The sequence below is a fragment of the Pseudophryne corroboree genome, chromosome 4 (genome assembly GCF_028390025.1).
Source record: "Pseudophryne corroboree isolate aPseCor3 chromosome 4, aPseCor3.hap2, whole genome shotgun sequence".
Classification (NCBI taxonomy): Eukaryota; Metazoa; Chordata; class Amphibia; order Anura; family Myobatrachidae; genus Pseudophryne; species Pseudophryne corroboree.
In genome coordinates this window covers 762895556-762922699 of record NC_086447.1, presented here as the reverse complement: position 1 = coordinate 762922699, position 27144 = coordinate 762895556, and the positions used below count along the sequence as shown (strand labels likewise).

Here is a 27144-nt window from a genome sequence, read left to right as displayed (position 1 = left end):
TGCTAGAATCTCAAAGGGAGGACACAAACCCAGGATCAGTATACAGATGCCAGGCGGAATGCCAGCATCAAAATACCAACAATACCGGCATCCCGATCATTCGGACAGCGGGACACACTGCCATCCTGTCGTAGGGGAGGGGGAATAGTAGGTAGCAGCAGAAGGGGGGTTAGGGTGCAGCCACAGGAAGATATGGGTTAGGGACCAGGGATGGAAGGTTAGGGTTAGGCACATACAGTGTCGGACTGGGGCATCAAGGGCCCACCAGGGAAATGCAATCACAGGGGCCCACTAAGGGGTGTTACCATATGCTCAAGGAGTGTGGCCACCTGGCCAAAGAGGAGCGGCCAGCCATTATAGGCGCCACCAAGCATAGTATATAATGACCCTGGCGCCGGAATTGGGAGACCTCCTTCCACTCCCCTGACCAGCTCGCCCCCCAAAATCCTGGCTTGCCTGACTGGGAGCCAAATGTGCCGTTCACACATGCTGCACAGCTCAGGGTTGCAATCCAACCTCCTCTCAATCCAGCTTGTACCTGTTCAGCAGCCCCTCCTAAGGATGTGTCTCTGGACCAAGGCAGCGCAGCCTCCCCATCTCCTCGTTGGCGGAGGACAAGAACAGTACTAGGTGTCCCTGTGTGAGGGAATGAAGATTGAGGGGAGCAGCCGCTGAGGGGCAGAATGTGAGGCATAGAGGAACAGTCCTCTACCCACCACATGACTAAGCAGCGGCCTCTTTCACCCGGGCAGCCACCTGGAAAGCCAAGTCCACAGCTTCACCCCCAAGCACAGGAGCAAGACAAGATTACATGCTGGATGCTGATACATATACACACACATACTGTACATACACCCCCCTCTCTTTCTCTCTCTTCTCTCCCCCCCTCTCTCCCCTATCTTTCCATCCTCTCTTTCTCTTTTCTCTCCCACATCTGTCTTGCCATCCTCTCCCCCTCCCCCTTCTATCTCTCCTCCCCACTCTCACTCTCTCAAGTTTTTGTTTTATTGGAAAGGGGGGGCGCTAAATTACTGCCTTGCCCCTACTGCCAGAAGTACTTGTTTCGACCCTGCTCCAGCACCAGAAAACCCCCCAGGCCTCGGCCCCCTCCCGCTGGTGGTGCCCGCTGACCGCACTCACCAGCTCCAGGGCGCAGCGTGCCTCCTGCTCCTGTAGACCATGGTGGCGGGATTCACGGCGGGACTGAGCAGCACAGTGTGACGTCATGATGCTGCTAGCAGCGTCATGACGGCAGCGTTACAAACCCGCAGTGCTCCTCTGGGAACGAATGGAGCCTACCACCAGCCTGGCTTAGTCCCGCCCACCTACAGACATGGGCATGGCTATCAGCTGGCAGGGCCTACCGGTGGATCCCTTGGTTCCTTGGCAGGCCAGTACGAGCCTGGGCACCTAGAAGGGGAGGTTAGGCTTAGGCGCCCAGCGGGGATGTTTAGGTTTAGGCAGCGGGGAAGGGAGGGTTAGGGTTAGGCACCACCGGGGAGGATTAGGGTTAGGCACCCACAAGGGAAGGTTAGGGTTAGGCACAAAGAAAGGGAGGTTAGGGTTAGGCACCACCTGGAAGGGTTAGGCACCCACAAGGGAGGGTTAGGGTAGAGAAAAGGTGAGGGTTAGGGGTTTAATGGGGGACTGTCGGGATTCTGATGGACGGGATGCCGTTATCGGTATACTGAACACCGGCATCCCGTCCATCGGTAACTCATATTGAACCCATCTCAGCATCTCATTACCAGCAGATTTATGCTTTATTATAGTTATGGATCTCCTCTGTGTCCTCTCATTTCTCAATTTGCAATCCCATGTACAGTGACGTGCGTATAATGCCCATTTTGCAGAATAGCAGCCCATTTGGTTTACAAGTCAACATGGAAGTGGCGATGTGGAGATAACATAGCTTTTTCTGTTGCAAATGATGCTTTATACATTACAGAGCTTTTATACAATAATAAGCACTGTAGGTCATTTTAAGTATATGTTTGAAACAATTATGTACTAATTAGCTAACAAAATATTTTAATTAAGAAAAACTAAATAACTAAATAATTATATAATTGATTAGGTTCCTGCATTTTGCTGCCAACCCCTGTACATATGGTATACAAAAAGCGCTGTCTTAATAAAAACTATAGTTAAAAAATGTGAATTAAATACAGTATGTTAGGTAACTACTACTTAGGTAACTACTTCTAAATCAGAGTCAGATATATTTGAAATAAAATGTAAACATCTAATATAGAAATAACAGTATCATAGATAAACATACTGTATATAGAAAATAAGCATAAATATAAAATAATTAAATAGACATGTATAGAAAAAAATCAATACATCAATACATTTGTTAAAAATGACTGGCTTAACCTAAGACAATGAGGGTAGATGTTGTTGTAATGCACAGTCTTAATATTTTCTTATCGTGGACCGAATAATAGTACAGTACAGTATGTAAAATGTATAGGTTACCTCCAAAGTTTTAGCTATCTTTATGAATGAATCCGGATTGGTTGGCTTAAGGTGGTCAATAGAAAGCAATACTGGAGTAAATTACCAATGTGACGGTTGATAGTGTCTCATCGGTATATGCTCATGACAAAACCTCTATTGCACAGATTTAGTTGCACACAGATGTACAAGGTACAGCAAGCTCTAGTGGTCGGTGTGCACTAGCAGTGTAGCTTTGTCGCTTCTTAAATTTTTTAGTGGAAAAAAAAGGATGTTTGCTAAGTCGCAAGGATCCTCGCACACCAAGAGGAACTGTTTGCTTGCCTAGAGCAAAAGTGTACGAGGATACATCGGTATTCTAATGATTTGATTATAAACATTTACAGTATTTCCTAAAATATTTTAAAGCTCCTAAACTGGACAATCCAGACAAATTTTAAAACTTAAAACAAACAGAATTAGGGTTTTTTAAACTGTGCGCAAGGCAGCTTTAACTGATTTGATTACCTAACGAGATGTCACCATATCCCAAAAACAATAATTATCACAAAAACAAGGTAATCTCTACCGGTATAAGTGCCACAAAATGACAGTAAACTTATGTAGGTCCCTTATTGCTGCAGACGTTCCTTCCTCTTTTCCTGTGTTGGTGCACTGATTTGATTGTGTCAATTCGAGCTCGGCAATTGTATGAAAACAAGAAAAAAATAAAGACAAACACTGTGTAGTATTGTCTCATTCAATCCTCCTTTTCTATTAGAAGAGACTTTCTCCCTTAGACATATAGATGATGAGCGTACTCCACTCACAATGAGGCCAACTTATTTGTGCCTATAAAGTTTTTTTTAGTTTTTTCCCCCTTTTCGTGTGACTTCCACCATAAAGTGATTAATGGGAGCGTACCCAATTCATTTAAAAACTTTAAAACTTGTCAAACTGTATCTCATTTCAACTGCTACAGGATATGATAGACGTCTACATGCAGTTAGTCTTACAACTCCTTAACAAAGATTGTCCAAATGCATTAACATGTTAGCCACTGGTTATGTACGCAAGATAGTGGTATATGTGAAGTGGGTGAAGATTAAGGGGCCCATTTATCGAGTGATAAAATTTTTGTGAGTGATAAAACATATTGCGTATGATGAATGCTGCTCCAGCCAATCATCTCCCAACTGTCATTTTTCAAACACATGACAGGAGCTGAACACATGACAGTTGAGATCTGGTTGGCTGGAGCACTATTTATCATACACTATGGGCGAGATTCAAATGTTGGTCATGCTGGCGGCCACTAGATAGCACCTGACGGAGCGATTTAATTGTAGCTCCGTTTGGACACGATGGCTGCCAGCACTGACATTTCAGTTCATAGCCCTGGGGCGTGTTGAGCTGAAATGTAGGAAAAGTAACCTATTTGGGTGCCCAAACAGCACTTTTCCTGATCGCGCCCATTAGTTTACTTGGGTTTAGCTGCTTTACGTGGCTAAACCTGACACTAATGGGCGCGATCAGTGCGATAGGGGACATCAATTGAATATACTGGGCGATAACAATTGAATTCCCCCTGTGAATTTTATCATTCACAACAAGTTTTATCACTCAATGATAAATGAGCCTGAAAGTATGGCAGTGAGTAGCATCACTGAGGCTGGGCAAATCATAAATAGGCAACACATGTACATGATCACAAACAATAGTTGGGCATAGTATCTAATACAACCTAACACAGTCTGCAGAAACTATCCAAGTTATAAAGATTTACTCCCAGAAAATGAGGCAATAGAGGAAGTGACCAAGCCCGGCGAACGGGCGAAACGCGTCTTCCGACCCCGGGCTGTCCGGGACCATCCACATCTTCAACCTCCTGCCTGCGCCGCAGCAGCAACCAGGACAGCGGCTTCTCAACAACCCGTGAACCAGAGACTTCGTCCGCCGTGCAGTATCTGACGTTGAACCAGACCGGCACACAGCACAGCGACACTCGTAACCAGAGCTTTTCTCTTCACTGCGAGGCACCGAACGACCATCTCCCCTATATTCACGGGTAATATCAGCACTTATTACCTGTACATATGTTACTATTCCAAGGCGGCACTTGAGAGTCATCACGGACCTATCGATTGAGGCCGCAACCTCATGGGTGTTCTTATATCATTTTGACACCTATTACCTTTATCAGAACTGTCTGCTAATAGTACTTTAATATTCCGTTACCTGAATTTATCTTATCATTATCTTTACACTGCAGAGGTTAAGTGTCATTTGTGCTACATTACTCATAAAGTTTATGCCTATATATATATATATATATATATATTCTATGATCAGTATATTTATTCTGGCCAGAGCATTGTTTTCATTCTCGGTTTATACGGAGGGGATTTTTTACATATACAGCTCCCCCTACAGTCACTATTTTTAGGAGAGAAAGAATACCTTTTGTTATTATATCTGGTGTATATTTTACCAACTTGGTACATATCTTTTTGTAGACCATTATTGGTTACCTATTTGTATCCAATATAATGTGCATAAATGTTTATTCATTTGCATAAAACCGGTACCTTTGGAAGTTCATGAGTTTTTCAATCCTCCTCTCATTACAAGGTATTTTTACCTGATAACCTCATCATTATCTGATATTCACAACCTATTATCACTTTGCATACAGATTGCAGTCTTTCATCAGAAAAATATATATTTTTTTTATCATCATTCTTTATTACGCTGCTCAACGGACGGTGTATGCCCATGTGTGTACTCCACACAGAGTGTATACTTCATATGTACTCCATGATCAGTACACATCATACACAGTTATAAATTTATCATCAAAATTGATTGTTCCTCTGTATCAAATCCCACATCCCACTTATCTCTGTGTGGTTCTTTACTTTCGCTATCATTCGGGACTCTCACCATTGATTCAGGGGTTTTCCTTGTCTAACAATGGCAGCAGATCCTCCTTCTTAGCTCTCCTCCCAGGGCCCCTCACCCATTCTTATTTTCCCTAGATTTTCGTGAACTCTCATCAGTGATTCTAGAGCACAAGGTTATCGGTATATTGTTTCTACTATCATACCACACTGGAAACGCCCGAACCCATACCGATCTTGGAAGCTAATCAGTGTTGGGCTGAGTCAGTACTCAAATAGGAGACTTTTGAGGAATACTCGGTGTAGTAGAAAATTTCGGGCATTCATGCTCTATGTCTAACGCTGACAGCAGATTCATCTTTTCTATCACATTCTTCTCTTTTCCCTCTCCTCCCAGATAATCAGTGATCCGACTTATTAATCTTCATTAAATATATTTAGAATTGTTCATCTACCACCTATTGAAGTAATTGTAAGTTGTGTATAGCTTATATCATATATTTCTCCATCACAGGCAGATCTTGGAGTCTAAGTTGTGGACCTATTGTTTCATTGTAAACGTGATCTAACCCGGACAGCTCACCATTACTATCCAATATTGATTGGCATTATTGGTTTATTACTTTTATGTGTGTTTTTCTCCTTAATATGTGTACAACTACTTTATGTTTTATTGTGTTACATGAATAAAAATTGAATATTTTTTTAACCATCTTATTTTCAATACTACAAATTATTCAAGAGTGCACCCACAAAAGAGTCTTCTTTTCTCCTTTGTTTCTAAACGTTTCACACTGACTCAGGGTGCACCACCAAACATAACTATTATTGGAAAAGTTTAGCTTTTCCTATTCTATTATTGTATTTTGGTAATTATTAATATCCAGCCTTATACTCTCCTGTGTGGTATACCCCCTATATACAACTGGTTATGTACGCAAGATAGTGGTATATGTGAAGTGGGTGAAGATTAAGGGGCCCATTTATCGAGTGATAAAATTTTTGTGAGTGATAAAACATATTGCGTATGATGAATGCTGCTCCAGCCAATCATCTCCCAACTGTCATTTTTCAAACACATGACAGGAGCTGAACACATGACAGTTGAGATCTGGTTGGCTGGAGCACTATTTATCATAGACTATGGGCGAGATTCAAATGTTGGTCATGCTGGCGGCCACTAGATAGCACCTGACGGAGCGATTTAATTGTAGCTCCGTTTGGACACGATGGCTGCCAGCACTGACATTTCAGTTCGTAGCCCTGGGGCGTGTTGAGCTGAAATGTAGGAAAAGTAACCTATTTGGGTGCCCAAACAGCACTTTTCCTGATCGCGCCCATTAGTTTACTTGGGTTTAGCTGCTTTACGCCGCTAAACCTGACACTAATGGGCGCGATCAGTGCGATAGGGGACATCAATTGAATATACTGTAGCCCTTGCGATCTACCGCCACTTTTGATGGGATATCAGGGGCGATAACAATTAAATTCCCCCTGTGAATTTTATCATTCACAACAAGTTTTATCACTCAATGATAAATGAGCCTGAAAGTATGGCAGTGAGTAGCATCACTGAGGCTGGGCAAATCATAAATAGGCAACACATGTACATGATCACAAACAATAGTTGGGCATAGTATCTAATACAACCTAACACAGTCTGCAGAAACTATCCAAGTTATAAAGATTTACTCCCAGAAAATGAGGCAATAATGTGCTTCATTATTTCCAAGGCTTTAGAAGTTAAAATTTATTGAGGCAGTAATTAAATTGCAACAATAATTCCATTATAAAGTTTAGTAAATATGTTGATTGTTATGTACAAAGGTCCACCTTCACAGTCCTGCTTAGGTGCACCATCAGTGTTCCTATTTATTGAAAAAGTTGGCAACTACAGTAAATCTTTTTGTGCTTAAAGTCCTCTACAATTTATCATCTGCAAACATTGCAAGATTCGAGAATGTGTTCAGTGGCATTAAAAAAAATATCAGCATGATGCAGTTATCATTACCTCCTAAATACCTTGTGTCACAGTTAAAGTGTTGAGAAAACTTTTAAAATATTTAAACATTTAAATTGGTATTTGAACAGTTGATGAAAAGAGGTTTAAAAAATAATCAAACGTATTACAACCAGCTGCAAATTGCACAATGAACTATACAAATGAAACATGTATTATCATAATTTATAATAATAAGATTATAAAAATTTATGTTAGAAAACTGTGTGTAATATTAATAGCCCATCTGGATGACTCTGCCAACTCTTTGAACATACAAATGAAATTGTAGGTTGTGATTTTATTGAGCACATAAATTAAAAAGCCCCATGCTATGGTAATTGTTAAAAAACTTTGTCTCTTGATAATAATAAGTCTACTGCTACTATGCAAAGCAAATAAATTATATAAACGCCTAGAGTTTTCAACAGCAAGTAAACAAAGATTCATAGCTAAAAAAGATAACATTCAAATAATGATCAATGCTACAAATTTGCTCTCCTGTACTGTATATCACGATAGTACAGAATGGCTGTGTTGACATTTATTGCATGTGTTCTCTGCTATAACCTATTATGGATTTAATGCGGTCCAATTTGCATTGACTTCTCACTCAATAAGATGGCAATACCTTCAAAAATATTTACTTAAAATATCACTAACATCAGGTGTCATACGGTATGCCGGCGCTCGGGCTCCCGGCGCCGGGAGTCCGACCGCCAGCATACCGACAGCATGGCGAGCGCAAAGGAGCCCCTTGCGGGCTCGCTGCGCTCGCCACACTGTGGGCACGTCTCCCTCCAGGGGGGTCGTGGACCCCCACGAGGGAGAATAGTTGTCGGTATGCCGGGTGTTGGGATTCCGGCGCCGGTATACTGTGCGCCGGGATCCCGACATTCGGCATACAGAAGACCACCCCTAACATCAAAGACATTATTTTTCACCTTCACTCATTGAGGACAAGGATTTGTGTAAAGGGGCCCATTCATCAAGAGTGTTTCATGCCAATTTGATATTCTCCTTAAGCCTGGGTCTTCAGGTTCAGCAAAATCCAACATGTTGTAAATCCTCGATTTGCTGATTGTTACCCAAAAATGATTGGAATTGCAGAGTCAGGGATTTTTAACATGCTGTATTTGCCTATCTCCCGACAAATTGGCAATCATCGGAAGATTGCTTCGGGATTGGGCAATCAGCCCGTAGATGTATGGCTGGTGTAACTTTATTTTGCAGAACTTCTTCCAATAATATGAGCCATCAAAAACAATGTAAACTATTGTGTTGATTCAATTAGCCACAAGCATGTATATGTGCTGGTGAAATGGCAATTGCACATCAACTCACCTCCATTACGCCTAGAACTCAAAAATGTTTGTATGCAGTCCTAAGGGGCTGTGGATAAAATCCACAAGTGTGGACTACCGTAAGTGTGGCATTATGTGCTACTACTCACAGGATGAACAAGTTTGCAGTTAATTGAATTCACCCCTAGGAATGATCTGGGTTACTGTACTTTGAGAGGTGCTATAAGTCAGAATCAAGCTGTGTTTTGACTAGAAGCCCAGTTTCTGAGACTGCTCCTCATTCTACTGAATCATTTTGCTAAACTGATGCCTGCTGTATCTGTAAACAGTAGACAATGATAATCTGAAAATTCAGGAAACACTATGATAACAAGTTTATTCTGTAGGTTTCATACAACAAATACTTTCATTAACAGATAAGTCTCTTCCCCAGTCTGCACCAAAGTTGTAAGTAATTAAAGGCTTGCCCTTAGTCTGTGGGTATGTAAGCAATTGGGTTTTCATGTAATACAGCGCTCCTCCCTTTTGTTTGTTTTATTGTTGTTGTTTTTTTACTATATTGACTAAGTTCAGTTTAGACTAAATGATTGACAGTCTAAGTACATGTCATTAGCCAAAAGCATAGAGGGGGAGGGGTTAATTAGATTTTATAGTGTCACAAGAGGGAAGATACTGCTCTTTCCACATTCCTCCACTCAACCACCCAACCCTTGATTTGTAGTGTTCTTTGGCTGCAATTTTGGTTCAGGAAGCACCCTTCTTAATAAGATGAGTTACTGCTTTAGGTGGGGACTTGGTCGCCATCTTATGGAGTTGCCAGTACTGTATTAATTAAGTGTTGTGGTTCTCACCAATTTGGCTTGTCACGAGGTCTCCCTAATCTGTTATATATAATCTCTCTATATATATTTGTCTTACTCATATAATGCATGAAATATAAATCTGATTAAACAATAAAATGTACAGCAGAAGAAAATATCTGCAGACCATTTATGACTTATTTTCCGCTTTAAATTAGCCTAACATGCTAGCCACACCCCATTTGGTCCAGCTACACCTCTGTATATAAATTCTGCTTTTAGTACTGCCCTGTAGCAGGACATTGTGGGGTGTAGCTGGGGCTGAAGCAGCAGTATAGTTTTCTAGAGAAATTTGCATCTGGTCCTGAGATATGGTCTTGGATCATACCTAGAGTCAGTGCTAGACTATTTAAGCCAGTCTGGAATGCAGGAGCTGGCAAATATGGATCCAATATTAATCCAGGCCAATATTCATCTTATATCCAAAGTCTAACCAATAGTTCTGTCTCCTCTGCAATCATGCCCCTATAGCCTCCAAAGTAGAAAGTCAAATATTGGAAAGATTGAGGCAAAAATATGTTTCTCCATCAACACATAATAGCAGTGAAAGAATTCTGTCCATTTGAGCATATTCCCTATATACAGGAAATAAAAACAATGCTATGAAAAATAAAACCTAGAATTAGGCTAATTTTGATTCAATCACTTCCCTCTGTTACTGAATAAAATAGTGATGCTCAAAAAGTTCCTGTACTTTATGAAATTGTTGTAATAAATAATAGAAGGTAAGGTGGGCAACTGGGACTTTGCCATAAGCAGTGGTGGTAAAGCACAGTGCAGAATACAGCATTATAGGCATATCATTATTTAAGTCCTGTCTGCATTTCCCAAACAGACCATTTTTTATTGCGTGCTTATAATCTGAAAACAACTTTGTATTTTTTTATACTCTCTAAGTACATTTTACATACAGGTATGGTAACTTTTATTTAGAATCCAGTAATCCAGCAAGTTCCGAATATCAGGAACAAAAATCTATTTTTTTTACTGCTGTTTCAGCGAAAGTGATGTGTGCATAGACAATATCAATGAGTTCCTTCTCTGACAGTCTCTGTGAGGAATTAGCTAAGCAACGCAGGAGGGTAAGGCCAAGAGCAGTATGAGGAGGGTAAGGCCAAGAGCAGTATGAGGTGGGCAATACCAAGAGCAGTATGAGGAGGGTAAAGCCAAGAGAAGTATGAGGAGGGTATTGCCAAGAGTAATATGAGGAGCGTAGTGCTAAGAACAGTATTAGGGGGTAATGCCAAGAGCAGTATTAGGATGGTAATGCCAATAGCAGTACAAGGAGGATAAGGCCAAGAGCAGTATGAGCAGAGCAAGACCAAGAGCAGTAAGAGGAGGGTAAGGCCAAGAGAAGTATGAGGAGGGTATTGCCAAGAGCAATATGAGGAGAGTAATGCCAAGAACAGTATTAGATGGTAATGTCAAGAGCAGTATTAGGATGGTAATGCCAAGAGCAGTATAAGGAGGATAAGGCCAAGAGCAGTATGAGGAGAGCAAGGCCAAGAGCAGTAAGAGGAGGGTAAGGCCAAAGGCAGTATGAGGGGAGCAAGGCCAAGAGCAGTATGAGAAGAGTACAGCCAAGAGCAGTATGAGGAGAGCAAGGCCAAGAGCAGTATGAGAAGAGTACAGCCAAGAGCAGTATGAGGAGAGCAAGGCCAAGAGCAGTATGAGAAGAGTACAGCCAAGAGCAGTATGAGGAGAGCAAGGCCAAGCGCAGTATGAGAAGAGCAAGGCCAAGAGCAGTATAAGGAGAGTAATGCCAAGAGCAGCAAGAGGAGGTTAAGGGCAAGAGCAGTATGAGGAGAGCAAGGCCAAGAGCACTAAGAGGAGTGTGAGGTCAAAGGAAGTCTGAGGAGGGTAAGGCTAACAGCAGTATGAGGTGGGTAATGCTAAGAACAGTATGAGGTGGGCAATGCCAAGAGCAGTATGAGGAGAGTAAGGCCAAGAGAAGTATGAGGAGGGCATTGCCAAGAGTAATATGAGGAGAATAATGCAAAGAACAGTATTAGGGGGTAATTCCGAGAGCAGTATTAGGATGGTAATGCCAAGAGCAGTATAAGGAGGGTAAGAACAAGAGGAGTAAGAGGAGGGTAAGGCCAAAGGCAGTATGAGGAGAGCAAGGTCAAGAACAGTATGAGAAGAGTACGGCCAAGAGCAGTATGAGGATAGCAATCCCAAGAGCAGTAAGAGGAGGGTGAGGCCAAAGGCAGTATGAGGAGAGTGAGGCCAATACCAGTATGAGGAAGGTATCCAAGAGCAGTATGAGGGGGGTAATGCCAATAGCAGTATTAGGGGTAATACCAAGAGCAGTATGAGGAGGGTAATGGCAAGAACAGTATTAAGGGGCAACGCCAAGAGCAGTATGGGGAGGGTAATTCCAAGAACAGTATGAAAAAGGATATGCTTAGAGCAGCATGAGGAGGGTAAAATAAATTAAAGTAGCTTTAGCAGGGTGCTCCACATTATGAAAAAAGTTATCCAGGATGCTCAAAGCGCCAAGTATCCTTGACAATACGTATATCCCATACTGTACATGTATTTTTGTTAGGTATTATGGCATTCCAATACTTATTTTCCTAGCTTACATAAATATCCTGTTTATGCAACTTAGATTTTAGTTATGGTTATGATTATGGTACAGTACAGGGGACATTTATAAAAATATAAACATAGAAAAATAGATTATCAGTTGGAATTTACACCAGTTTTTTTGTAGGTTACTGTAGGTTTCTCTGTGGAATTATTTACATTATGAGATATACCATGCTGAATATAATTAATAATCTTATTGCTAATGAATGAATATGGGGGAAATGTAAAAGGTTGTGAGAATCAGAAAGTGAGATATTTAGTGAAAACTTTCCTGTTTTTTTTAAAGTGGCAATCATTAACATAACAAAATCAACCTGGTTTTGCCATGTAAATGATTGCCCCTTTAAAAAAAAAAAAAAAAAGCAGGCAAAACGATTACACAATCTCTTACTTTCTGATTCTCACACCCTATTACATTTCCCCCAATATGCATCAAATGTAATGCAAAGATATGAGCAGAGTTACAGTGAGTAGAGCATGATTTCAGCCTGCATTGAATGAGTTCATACCTCCCAACTGTCCCGATTTTCGCTGGACAGTGCTGATTTTTGGGGACTGTCCCGCTGTCCCACCCGCGGGCCGCACTGTCCCGCGGTGGGGGGGGGCAGTTGGGAGGCTCCGTCTCTCGCTGCCCTGCTTAGTAGAGCAGCGGTGAACAGACGCTATGCGCATGCGCACAGCGTCTATTCAGTGCAGACAGAGGGAGAGGGGGCATGCCAGCAGCTCACAGAGCGCTGGGCATGCCCCCTCAGTGATAAAAATGGGGGCGTGGCTCGCGATCGCGGGTCCTCCCACGAAGCAACGCCCCCTCTCCCACAGGCCATGCCCCATTTTGGGAGCGCGCGCGGCTTCGCCGCGTATGTGTCCCTCTTGCCGACAGGACAAAGTTGGGAGGTATGTGAGTTCAATATAAAACAAGCAAAGACATAGTCAGAAGAATAACCAGGAAAGTTATTCCAAAAATAGAAAAAACAGTGGGCAGAAGTATAACTAGTTTTATACTGAAAATGGAGGTCTGGCACTTTGCAGACTTACACAAATGTGATTGTAATTTTGAAGGAAAAGTAAATAATAAATCTCCTATATAATAGCCCAGATCTGTGACTCTGTTCCTGTGTGTATAATGCTGGGCATGGCTAGGAGCTCTCATTGGGTTAGCAGCAGGTTTATCACACCCAGTCCACAGCTGATTGGGCGAGAAACGCCCTCCCACACAGGTTACATCCAATGGGAGGCTCTGCCCTTTGGCTGCTGTGTGTTCCCAGAACAGACTTAACAATTGGGCTGATGGAGCTGCAGCTCCATGTCCACATCCCAAAATAGGCCCACTGCATCTGCAGCAACATACCCTCCAACAATTTACACATAAAAATTGGTACAAACTCGAAAGGGGCGTGGCCATGGGTACAGTGGTGTGGCCTCGACACTTTTTCTATATTTTCAATGGAAGTTTGGAGAGCCAAAAATCGGTACAGACTATAAAAAAAAGGTACTGTACCTGCCACAAAGGTACAGTTGGAGGGTATTCCACTGCATCTGCGGCAAGTCTCTACACTGTAGATAGGGGGGGGGGGGGGGAGCTTTTACTATGTCCAGCTGCCAGTCCGCCTGCCCCCTCCGGCATGAACAATCCCCACTCCCTAGCTGCGCCGCAGGTGGAACAAAAACTGCTGCTTCCACATGCATAGATGTGTATGAAAGTGGCACAGCTGAAGGCTTTCATAGCCCTAGCTGCGCCGCATACTCTGATCCCTGGCGCCTCCTCTGCGCGTGATGTCACAGAAGTGCCTCCATGGCACAGCCGCGCCTAGATCCCCAGAGATCCTGACTCCATAACACCATGTAATGCGGTGCGTTGGGACAGAGCCGGCCCTAACCAATATGATGCCCTAGGCAAGATTTTGTCTGGTGCCCCCTAGCACCACCACTAGTTCCGCCTCTGACCCTGCACCCCTTTCCCAGCACCATCACCCCCCACCCATAGCAGTCCCTTCCCCCCCCCCCCCACTTCCTCCTGTAATTTAAATAAGAACAGTGTGCACATTCGGCGCACAACACAAAAAGGTATGTGTATGTGTTACAATAGTACCCCCAATTCAACTTATGCCTCACAGTAGCGCAACTTTATTCACAATTTATCATGCGATAGTGTCCCTTATTCACATTACATCACACAGTAGTACCACTTTACCTTATATACGTTACTACTCACAGTAGTGTCCCTCATTCACATAACATCAAACTGAATTGCTCCTTGTTCACATTACACCACACCATATTGCTCTTTATACTCATTACCCCACACCATATTGCTCCTTATTCACAATACACCACTCCATATTGCTCTTTATTCACATTAGGCCACACAGTAGTGCACTTTCTATACGTTACGCCACACAGCAGAGCACCTTATACACATGCCACACATTGGTAATGCATTTATACACATAATACCACACAGTAATGCCCCTTACACATATGACACACATTATTAATGTCCTTATAAACATAATGCGCCTTGCACATTATGCCAACCCTTATTAATGCCCTTATGCACATAATTTCCCTTACACATATGCTGCACATTGTAAATGCCCATAATGACACACATAATGTCCCTTACACATATGCCGTACATTATTAGTGTCCTTATTCACTTAATGACTCACATAGTGCCCCTTACACATGTTACACATTATTAATGCCCTTATACACATAATGACACATATAGTTACTGGCGTGAGTCAACTGCCAGCTCTGCTAACGTCGGTTGCCTATTTTTTACGAAAATGCCTCTTATTTGCATTGCTATGTGGCTAGGATGCACAAGCAGCTTCTGCTGATTAAAATGATATGTGGCATGCCTATATAGAGAGCCACTGCCAAAGGGAGGACAGCAGCTTAGCTGATACCAGGAGGAGAAGATTTTACCCAACCTTTCCCCACTGGCAGTACCTCCGGGCCCCATCTGCAGGACCCCCACACACCCCTTCACCACCTGCGGTGGCTCCAACCCCCCTCCCCCACCTGCAGCACCCCCGCACCTCCCCCACCCCCCGGCACCCGCGCAACCGCACCTCCCCCACCCGCAGTGGCTATGGATCCCCTCCACCACCCGCGGCACCTCCGCAGAACGCTCCTCCCCCACCCGCATCTCCCCTGGATCCCATCCACATCTCCCCCGCACCTGCCACTCCCCCAACCACATCACCTACTAGGTGATTCATCAGGTCCTGCATGTGCTGTTCACGCCATTGCAAGGGGCTATGACCCCTTAACCATCGCACACGCTTTGTCCGTGCAATATTTAACCACTCACACAATTATGATTGGAGGTAATAATCCAGAGGGTTAGGTATAATATATGGGTGCAGCGTGCGCGGCGTAGGCCTCCCTTGCAAGAACTCACTGCACCCATTATAGAACTGCCAATGGTGGCAGGGCCCCTGCTTAGTAAGAGCTACAGATACAGAAGAATGACTGGGGACTAAAATAATCTCTATGTAAAGGAAAACATTATGTTTTCTTTTCTCTCAATGAATGGGTGTCTAATAAAGTGTCTTTTGGAGAATTAATTTAAAAATCCAAAAAAAGTCTGTGGTGCTGGGAGTGGGAGTGTTCCTAATAGAATAATAGATTTTATGGATGTGCAATTAAAATGATAAGAGTTTCTTTCATTGCAGTAACGTCTGGATTGGACACAAGGGGGTAAATTTACTAAAATGGGAGTTCTATAGTGTCACGATCCGGGTTATTGGACGCCATTATCTACCTTTCAGGTGTCTCCTGAGGCTGGCTCAGCGTTCCAGGGCCAGGTCTCAGGCATGCTGCTGGCGTCCTCACTTCACATCTCCTCTCTGCCAGTCCGCAGATGCTGTCACAAGGAACTCATGTGGTTAAAATGGCGGTTCTAGCTTTCCGCGGCCTCCGCTGCCATTACTGCACTTCCAGTACTCAGATGGGTCTGCATGGTGTCTCCTGTCCGCTGCGGCCTCTGCCGCCATCCATAGTTCAAATGTACAGACAAGTCTGCATGGTGCTCCCCACTAGAGACCCGCTCCAGTTCAACATCTAGCGGTGCAGCGCAGCCTGACTCCACAGTGTCCTTACACTGTCCGCTGCAATTGGCAGTGCCCAAACACCGGCTTCCAGCAGTGTGCTTCCAGTGGTATCCTGTCTTCCAACAATCATCGGTGCTCCGCCATCGAACCTCACCAATCATCGGTGCTCCGCCATCGAATCTCAACAACCATCGGTGCTCCGCCATCAAATACCAGCCATTGTCGGTGCTCTGTCACCGTCTTTTCAAATCCAACGATCTCTAGCATCTTCTGTGTATCTAGTTATTCACCAGCTACATTGGAATATTAAACACCCTGTTCAATTCATCATTCAGTCCGGTTTCATCCGGCCTACCCAGCAACTAACTCATCTCTCCTGCAATACCAACCAGCTTCCAGGGAACCATCTGCTGGCCAGTTTCTGTCCTTATTACACCACTCTGCAACTAGGTATAGGACAAGGACATTCCATCTCCTAAGTCTATCCAGACGTATTACCATACCCAGTACCATCTGCATCTCTGTGGTACCCACAGGAACTGTGTAATGCATATTCTTTTACCATATCTAATGTTGCTGTTGATGTACCACCTGAACAGTGCTTGAAATAAACTTTTTAACCTTATCTTCTGTTGTTGTGGTCACACCTTCGGGCCGGGATTCTGCATGTCCAGGAGTCTCATATTACTACCCAGGTTCCACTATACCTCTGCCCCTGCAACTGAGGCTTCCTCCTGTCAGCCCCAGCCCTCACTTGTGACAGTAAGCACTGACACCAAATGAATCCGGCCGGAGATCAAGATCAAGCAGCCAGGCCGATGCAAGAACTGGCAGCCCAACTCGAACATCAGGAGGCTGCACAAGGCCATGTTATCCGCTGTCTCCAGGATCTCTCCTCTTGGCTGGATGGGATCCAAATGACCCTCCGTGGCTCATGGGTGTCCGGTGTGCCAACTGCAGTACCTACGGTGGTAACCCCACCCACCATACCCATTTCTGCTCCACGTCTCCATTTACCGACTCCAGCGAAAATTGACGGGTTCCCAAAAGCCTGCAGGGGATTCCTCAACCAGTGCGAAATTCATTTCGAGTTACAGCCTGGCAGTTTTCCAACTGACTGCACCAAGGTTGCCTACATTATCTCCATCCTCAGTGGCTCAGCCCTTGACTGGGCATCACCCTTATGGAAGAGATCAGATACTATGCTGTCCTCCTATACAGACTTTGTAGCAACATTCAGGCGCATCTTCGACGAGCCAGGTCGAGTAACCTCAGCTTCTTCCGAGATTCTCTGACTACGCCAGGGGACACGAACTGTTGGACAGTATCTAATACAGTTCCAGATTCTGGCATCAGAACTGTCATGGAACGATGACGCTTTGTATGCAGCTTTTTGGCACGGCCTATCTGAACGCATCAAGGACGAGCTAGCTACCAGAGATTTGCCTCCCAAGTTGAACAAGCTCATATCTCTGTGTACTAAAGTTGATCTATGGTTCCATGAGAGGGCATTTGAGCGAGGAAGGTCATCATTTCCCAAGTCTACTACTGCTCCTCCTCCCCGTCAACTATCTCCATCCAAGGATGAACCTATGCAGATAGGTCACTCTCGTCTATCTCTGACAGAGCGTAGAAGACGTCTCTCTGAGCGCCTCTGTCTCTGCTGTGCTTCTCCATCTCATGTTATTAATGCCTGTCCCAAACGTCTGGGAAACTCCAAGTCCTAGCCCGCCAAGGAGCGGGTCGGCTAGGAGCAATGCATTCCTCTCCATCTTCAAGTAATTGTAACCTCCCAGTCTCGCTCCAAGTGGCCCAGGGCACTAGGAACATTGGCCCTCATTCCGAGTTGATCGCTCGCTAGCTGCTTTTAGCAGCATTGCACACGCTAAGCCGAAGCCCTCTGGGAGTGTATCTTAGCTTAGCAGAATTGCGAATGAAATAGTAGCAAAATTGCTACAAAAAAATTCATGCAGTTTCTGAGTAGCTCCAGACCTACTTCTAGATTGCGATCACCTCAGTCCGTTTAGTTCCTGGTTTGACATCACAAACACACCCTGCATTTGGCCAGCCACTCCCCCGTTTCTCCAGCCACTCCTGCGTTTTTGCCTGGCACGCCTGTGTTTTTTAGCACACTCCCTGAAAACACAGAGTTGCCGCCCAGAAACACCCACTTCCTGTCAATCATACTACGAACACTCGAGCGACTGAAGAACGTCGCTGTAGCTTGGGTAAAAGTACAAAGTTTTGTGTGAAAGTACTTAGCGCATGCGCGCTGCGTACCATGCACATGCACATAATTGCCGATATTTCACTTGATCGCTGCGCTGTGAAAAACGGCAACGAGCGAACAACTCGGAATGACCACCATTGTTGCTTTATTAGACTGAGGAGCGGCTGGGAACTGTATGACTGAGGAATATGTCAAGCGGTGGTCCATATCCACCAAAAGACTTTCGTCTTCCATATCCTTGACAGCCATGGATGGTAGTAGGATTTCTGATGCAGTCATTTCCTTCAAGACTCTACCTGTCCGCCTGAAGGTAGGAGCTCTACATTCATTCAGAACTAATTTCCTTCCTGGTCATTCCAAAGGCCACCCATCCGTTGGTTCTGGGCCTTCCATGGCTTCGTCTGCATAACCCCCAGATTGATTGGAGGATGACCCATATCCTGTCATGGGGTCCCTCCTGCTCCAAGACCTGTCTTTCCAAAGTGCTTCCTGTATGTTCTTCATCCTCCAAGTCTCCCGATGTTCCACCTCCTCCTTATCAAGACTATACTGATGTGTTCAGCAAAACTTCTGCTGACATCCTTCCCCCTCATAGGGAATGGGATTGCCCTATTGACGTCATCCCGGGGAAGGTTCCACCTCGAGGCCGAACATATCCATTGTCTGTACCAGAGACTCATTCCATGGTGGAGTATATTAAAGTGAACTTGGCAAAGGGCTTCATCCGACCTTCTTCTTATCCAGCTGGCGCAGGTTTCTTCTTCGTAAAGAAGAAAGACGGTGGCCTGCGGCCGTGCATCGATTACAGAGGGCTGAACGACATCACTGTAAAAAAACGGTATCCTCTGCCTCTGATTACTGAACTATGCGACCGTGTTAGCGGTGCAACTATCTTCACAAAGCTAGATTTGAGGGGTGCCTACAACCTCATTCGAATCCGGAAGGATGACGAGTGGAAGACCGCATTTAACACCCGTGACAGACATTATGAGTACCTCGTCATGCCTTTCGGACTTAGCAACGCACCAGCCGTGTTCCAACACTTTGTGAACGAGCTCTTCAGAGACATCCTCTATCGTCACGTCGTGGTTTACCTCGATGACATCCTCATCTTTGCTAACGATCTAGAGGAACATCGGTTCTGGGTGAAGGAGGTCCTGTCCCGTCTCCATGCCAATCGTCTTTATTGCAAGTTGGAAAAATGCATCTTTGAAGTTAAGTCCATTCCGTTTCTAGGCTACATTGTGTCTGGTTCTGGACTAAAGATGGACCCTGAGAAACTACAAGCTATCCAAGATTGGCCGATACCTACAACCCTTAAGGGTGTCCAGAGATTCTTAGGATTCGCCAATTATTACAGAAAATTTATCCGAGACTTATCTACCATTGTGGCGCCTCTCACTGCCCTTACCAAAAAGGGTGCTAACCCTTCCAAGTGGTCCGAAGAAGCTGTCCAATCCTTCCATTTGTTAAAACAAACATTCATCTCAGCTCCGGTGTTGAAACAGCCAGATACCAACTCGCCCTTCACCCTTGAGGTGGACGCCTCCTCTGTTGGAGTGGGCGCCATCCTGTCTCAACGAGCCAATGATGGTCCTCTTCATCCTTGCGGCTTCTTTTCCGGAAGTTCTCTCCTGCTGAGCGTAATTACGCCATTGGCGATCAAGAACTCTTGGCTATTAAACTCGCTCTGGAAGAGTGGAGATACTTGTTAGAGGGAGCTTCTCATACCATCACTATTCTGACAGACCACAAGAATCTCCTGTATTTGAAAGGCACACAATGTCTCAACCCTCGCCATGCCAGTTGGGCACTTTTCTTTTCTAGGTTCAACTTTAAACTCCAGTTCTGTCCAGAGTCACATAATCGCAAGGCTGATGCTCTTTCCCGCTCCTGGGAGCAAGAAAATGAGTCTGAGTCTATGGACAAGCATCCTATTATCAATCCAGTGGCATTCTCCCCGGTAAGGATGGACTCTACGCCCCCATCAGGGAAAAGTCTTGTTAAACCGGCTCTAAGGAAGTAGCTCATGCACTGGGCACATGCTTCCTGTTTCACCGGTCACGCGGGCATCCAGAAAACCCTTGAATTCATCTCCAGATCTTACTGGTGGCCGACTCTGAAAAAAGACGTCACAGAGTTTATTGCTTCCTGCCCAAAATGTGCCCAGCACAAGGTGTCTCGCCAGTCACCCGCTGGGCAACTGGTTCCGCTATCTGTTCCTCATCGTCCGTGGACTCATATGTCAATGGACTTTATTACGGACCTTCCTATGTGCAACAAGTTTAACACCATCTGGGTGGTAGTTGACCGGTTCACCAAGATGGCTCATTTCATTCCCCTCACTGGTCTTCCGTCAGCTTCCAAGTTGGCTCAAAACTTCATCCAGGAGATTTTCAGACTACATGGTCTCCCCGAGGAGATAATCTCTGACAGAGGAGTACAATTCGTAGCCAAGTTCTGGTGAAGTTTGTGTTTGGCCCTCCAAGTCAAGTTGAAATTCTCCACAGCTTATCACCCCAGACCAATGGTCAAATTGAGAGGGTGAATTAAGACTTGGAGGCCTTCCTCTGCATTTACGTATCCTTTTCCCAAGATGACTGGGTTCAACTCCTTCCCTGGGCCGAGTTCTGCCATAACAATCAATATCATTCTTCATCTTCTTCCACGCCATTCTTCACCAACTATGGATTTCACCCTAAAGTTCCTGAATTTCAGCCGCTTCCAGCAACTTCAGTGCCTGCAGCTGATATCACTCTTTGTCACTTTTCAAATAACTGGAAGAACGTCTGAGCGGCTCTACTCAAGGCATCTTTTAGATACAAGAAGTTTGCAGATAAGAAGCATAGTGCAATTCCTGCCTTCAAAGTGGGTGATCGTGTTTGGCTATCTACGAAGAATTTGAGACTGAGAGTTCCAAGCATGAAATTTGCTCCTCTGTACATCGGTCCTTTTCAAATTGAACAAGTCATCAACCCAGTGGCTTACAAACTTCAGCTACCTACATTCTTTAAAATTCCCAGGACGTTTCATGTCTCCCTTCTGAAACCGCTGATCCTGAATCGGTTCCATTCAGCGCTTCCCTCAGCTCCCAAAGTCCAGACTCAACGTGGTGTTCAGTATGAAGTCACCAAGATTCTGTATTCACGCTTCCGTTATGGTCAACTTCAATACCTGATTGATTGGAAGGGATATGGCCCTGAGGAACGCACCTGGACCAATGCCTCAGATGTTCATGCTCCTACATTGGTTCGGAATTTCCAATCCAGATTTCCTCAGAAGCCTAAGAAGTGTCCTGGGGCCACTCCTAAAGGGGGGGGGGGGTGCTGTCACGATCCGGGTTATTGGACGCCGTTATCTACCTTTCAGGTGTCTCCTGAGGCTGGCTCAGCATTCCAGGGCCGGGTCTCAGGCATGCTGCTGGCGTCCTCACATCACATCTCCTCTCTGCCAGTCCGCAGACGCTGTCACAAGGTACTCATGTGGTTAGATTGGCGGTTCTAACTCTCCGCGGCCTCCGCTGCCATTACTGCACTTCCAGTACTCACATGGGTCTGCATGGCGTCTCCTGTCCGCTGCGGCCTCTGCCGCCATCCATAGTTCTAATGTAAAGACAAGTCTGCATGGCGCTCCCTGCACGCTGCGGCCTCTGACGCCAGCTCTGAGAATCAAGTGCGCAAGTTGGCGTCCGTTCTCTGCTGCGGCCGCCATTGCTGTAAATCCTCATATGGTGCAACAAGCTAGATTTCCCTCCAAATGCTAATATGGGCGCAGCCATGTTGGTTCTAGTTACATGACACTATCTTACCAATCCACAGCACCGCTGAACTCTGCCTGATTGACCATTCAATCCCTGCTCTGCTGCAGGTATAAAGGTGCTGTTTCCCAACCAGGAAGGTGTCAGTGCTTCAGTTGTCAACCCAGTGTTACCAGTCTCCTTGCTTGTGGTTGTTTGCTATTCCAGGTATTCCAGCTCCTGCTTCTAAACTCCACTAGAGACCCGCACCAGTTCAACATCTAGCGGTGCAGCCTGACTCCACAGTGTCCTTACACTGTCTGCTGCAATTGGCAGTGCCCAAACACCGGCTTCCAGCAGTGTGCTTCCAGTGGTATCCTGTCTTCCAACAATCATCGGTGCTACGCCATTGAACCTCAACAATCATCAGTGCTCCGCCATCAAATCTCAACAACCATCAGTGCTCCGCCATCGAATACCAGCCATTGTCAGTGCTCTGTCACCATCTTTTCAAATCCAATGATCTCTAGCATCTTCTATGCATCTAGTTATTCACCAGCTACATTGGATCATTAAACACCCTGTTCAATTCATCATTCAGTCCGTTCCATCCGGCCTACCCAGCAACTAACTCATCTCTCCTGCAATACTAACCACCTTCCAGGGAACCATCTGCTGGCCAGTTTCTGTCCTTATTACACCACTCTGCAACTGGGTATAGGACAAGGACATTCCATCTCCTAAGTCTATCCAGACATATTACCATACCCAGTACCATCTGCATCTCTGTTGTACCCACAGGAACTGTGTATTGCATATTATTTTACCATATCTCATGTTGCTGTTGATGTACCATCTGAACAGTGCTTGAAATAAACTTTTTAACATTATCTTCTGTTGTCGTGGTCACACCTTTGGGCCGGGATTCTGCATGTCCAGGAGTCCCATATTACCACCCAGGTTCCACTATACCTCTGCCCCTGCAACTGAGGCTTCCTCCTGTCAGACCCAGCCCTCAGTTGTGACATACAGTATTTGAGATTCACATTCAATGGTATTATCTTGTAGAAGGTGCTAGACAAATGAGAAGTAGAATCTGATTGGTTGCTATGGGCAACATCCAATCTTAAATAGAACTCCCATCTTAGTAAATTTACCCCTAAGTCTTTGGACCATCCATAACCACTATCAATGATACTATTGATGGATAACCTCAATGGTGTGAAACCATCTGCAAGGTAATCATTGATGGTTTCACCCACCAATGATCAACCCTGCTTTAGTGTGCAGTGAGCTGCGAACCAATCAGAGGTTGGGGCTTTGCAGGGGCGTCAGGGGCGGAGCTAGGTGCCATATCCTGACACTTTGGAGTATAAAAAAAAATAACCAAAAAATCAGTAGCTCACTATAGTCAATAGCGGGAAACCATCTGGTTCTCCCCCATCAATTTTGAAAGTAGTTACCATTGGTCATAGACCATCAATTTCATCAATAGTCAATGGCCATCCCTCTCTGTGAGATTCTGGGGTGACGTTCCTTGCAGTGGCAGCTCCTACCTTTTCAGTTGAGGGGGACTGCAAATTATATGCATGAAATGCTCATTCACATAAAAACACATACTATACTGGCATAATCTGCAACCCTAGCAAGAAAAGGCTAGGAATAAAAGGGTAGTCACATTTAATTTGAGGCATTTTCAACTAGTCGCAGTCTAGACCAGCAGTCCAGAGGGGAGAAAACACCTTCCACTGTGACTGCCAATCTGGCGTAGAATTACACTTCCCACTGTTAAAGCCAATCTGGTGTGGAATTGGCCAAGTAGCCCCTAGGCAAAATCTGTCATTGTTTTTTTTGTGCTACCACTACCAGCTTGCAGCTACCGTTCCTGGGACAGTACTGTAGGAATTTGGAGGCTTGGACACTGTCGGTGGGTGTCAGATATTTACAGATTTTGTAATGTGCTGGCAGCATGGGGCTAGGATCTCTAGATTTATGCATTCCTATCTCCATATTGTTATTCAATCAGTATGGACTTTCTGTTTGATTAAATGACCTAGCTACACACTGATAAATAAATATATTTTACTACTAGATTGAATCCTGTCATAAGATTTATTTTCTGCTTCTACAAATGATGGGCCCAGTATATTATTAACTTGCTTTTATTGATGGAGCAATAATGCTATGTGTATTTTAAATTGATATATTTTAGACATTAATATGCCACACGCCTTATTACATAGTCCAATGGAATTACACAGAGCTTTATCATTTATAGGTTTATTGTAGAAGTGTCTGACTAATATTGATTGCTGAAAAGAAACTGTTGATGGAGCAATAGTATTAAATGGTCAGATATATAGATGTCATGTTTCTGAGAAGCATAAACATATTTGTACAATACCTGAAGTAAATGTCATTATTTTCATTGAACCTGGATTCTTTCTTGCATGTGCATGCAGTCTCATATAGATTATCCATTTACAATTATAATAAGACCTCAGGTTAGAATGATTAATTATGATTACATGTACAGTATCTTTATAATAAAAAAAATAAAAAAGAGCGATATCAAAAAATGTTTTCTAGGCAAAATAATAAACAGAAGTCATAGCAAGGGGAGAATATATAATATATAATGTTATTGGTGCTACCAGCACTCCTTTAAGCTTAAAGGGGAACAGGTAGCTACATTAACAGAATTATTCAAGCAGTCACTAGCTACAGGAGTAATTCTAGAGGACTGTGAAAGAGTGAATGTAGTCCCACTGCACAAAAGTGGAAGCAAGGAAGAGGTAAGCAACTACCGACCAATGAGCTTTATATCAATAGTAGGTAAATTGATGAAAACACTATTAAAAGGAGTTGTAGAATATCTCAAATCCAACAATTTACAGGATACCAAACAGCAATGGGTTAACATATCAAAAACCTGGGTACACATTGAGCAAAGTTAATGCAGGACAGAACAATCACTGTTCCATCCTTCATTAGCATACATGGTGTTGCTAGCGAGATTGTGCAGCACATAAAACCTGATAACATCGCTAGCGACCGTAGGCACGCGCATCATGCACACATAATCATAATTAACAGATGTGTAGGTGTCATTGTTTTTACTCATCTTTCTAAGTGGAGGACCACAACATTTCCAAAAGCTATTCTAAGGTTATTCCCACAGTGTTGTACATACATAGTAGGCAAACTGATGTCTCTCAATACTGGATTTTCAAAAGAATTTCAGCGTCATCAAAAAATATTTAAATATTCTGAATAATGCAAGTGCCGAAATCACTTGTGCCAAAAAAGCTAGATTTTTCTTTAATAATGTATGTATAGTATCACTGTTTTATTAATAAACCTGGTCATGCATTTCTTGCCAAAGATTAGCCTGCTGATACAGTTTGACGTATTGGAAATAATTGGAGAAAGTTGTTGAGAAAGTTTCCATGTTTATGATTCAGATAATTCTCTAATTAGGATGGAGTCTTTTAAGCTTTCTACATTTTGAGGCAAAACTCTTTTGTAAGGAAGAAGGTGGTGGTGAGGTGGGGGGGGGAGGTGTGTGGGGGGGGGGGTCCATTACTATTCATTGTTTTACTTCTTATGTTTTACTTATTACTGTATGTTTACATTAGATCAAACAGAAACTTGTATGGCCTATGGATAGTAAATGTAATAGCTAATCACTTGGAAAACAATGGATCATTTTATCTGTGCAGTGCTACATACCATTACCAAGCAGAGGAATTTTTGGAAACTACACAACATAGCTGGATCTTAAGTAAAAAATAAGGAGCATGCCAAATTATTATTATTATTATTATTATTATTATTATTATTATCATCCCATTGCCATATTATAGTAAAACGTTGCTAAACTAAGCTATAAAAGAAAGCACTTTAACATACAGTATAGAAGGAAGGGAAACACATGGTCACAGACTGGAAAGTGCTCAAGCAACAATAGATTTTGGTCTATATACAGTAAACATAAAACAAAGTGATGTACTATTATGAGGGCGTATCAGAAAGGAATGTGGGTTGGGCAGCTTACTTACAGTAGTTTACCTCTAAAATATCTGTTACATTTCTGATTCCATCTCACTTATTTTATGGAATATTTTTAAGAAGAGAAAACTCCAATTATTATCTTACAATACATTTTAGCTATAATTTCATTGTACAAGAAGAAAACCGTGTTCATTCAAACTTGAATCAACTGTGACACTGAGAGACCAGAGGCAGGACTGGGAGTAATTCCCTACATATATTTACTAGCCATATACAATGTCATATAAAGAGAAATAGCAAAATACTAATTTTAAGTGACAGTCTCTCCCTGAGGAAAATGACAGTCTATGGAGTAATAGAAACATATCTGAAACTCTCTGACTGTTGGACACATGTAAAGGATCAGCGAAACCTAAAACTGTCACTGCTAACCTACAGTATTGTAGATCTAAATTAAGATTTCATAATTTAATCTAAATAATGTCGGCCTCAGTTGATACAAGATCCACATGCATGCTTGCATTAAATATAAAGGTTTGAATAAATAATGTAACTAAGCTCAAAGTAATAATTCTTCTAAGTACAGTACATTTGCTGTCTTAATAATATAGTCTCTTACAGTATTATAAATATAACACTTTCTGAAACATTTTGATCTGCAATCAGCAGTAAATATTTCACTCACCACTCTAGACATGAGTCTCCAGTTTCTTTGCTAAAAGAATGGCATTTTTTGGCTTTGTAATCACTGATCAAAAACAGTTTTTTTGAAACCATTATGTGGAGTACTTTATGCTGCTCTGCCAGGAAGCTGCATAGAGACTGAAATCAACCAGCATGGTATAAAATAAAAACATAATCATGGTGGATTTTTTCACAAAGCTTTTAACACAGTCTACGCAGGTTAATTTTATTGTCGCTTGATCAATCAGATTAAAAATCAATATTGTTCAAGAAGATTTAAGCTGTACACAAAATGTACTTGACTGTATATATATTTCTGTAT

The 27144-nt window shown here is 43.5% G+C and overlaps 1 protein-coding gene and 1 pseudogene across 1 annotated transcript in view; one reads left to right on the top strand and one right to left on the bottom strand.

The window, feature by feature from the left end:
- Positions 1-27144, bottom strand: part of CCDC85A (coiled-coil domain containing 85A) — a 569250-nt gene that overhangs the window by 166747 nt on the left and 375359 nt on the right. The gene's annotated exons all lie outside the window — the stretch shown is intronic.
- Positions 5532-5651, top strand: LOC134913742 (5S ribosomal RNA; annotated as a pseudogene).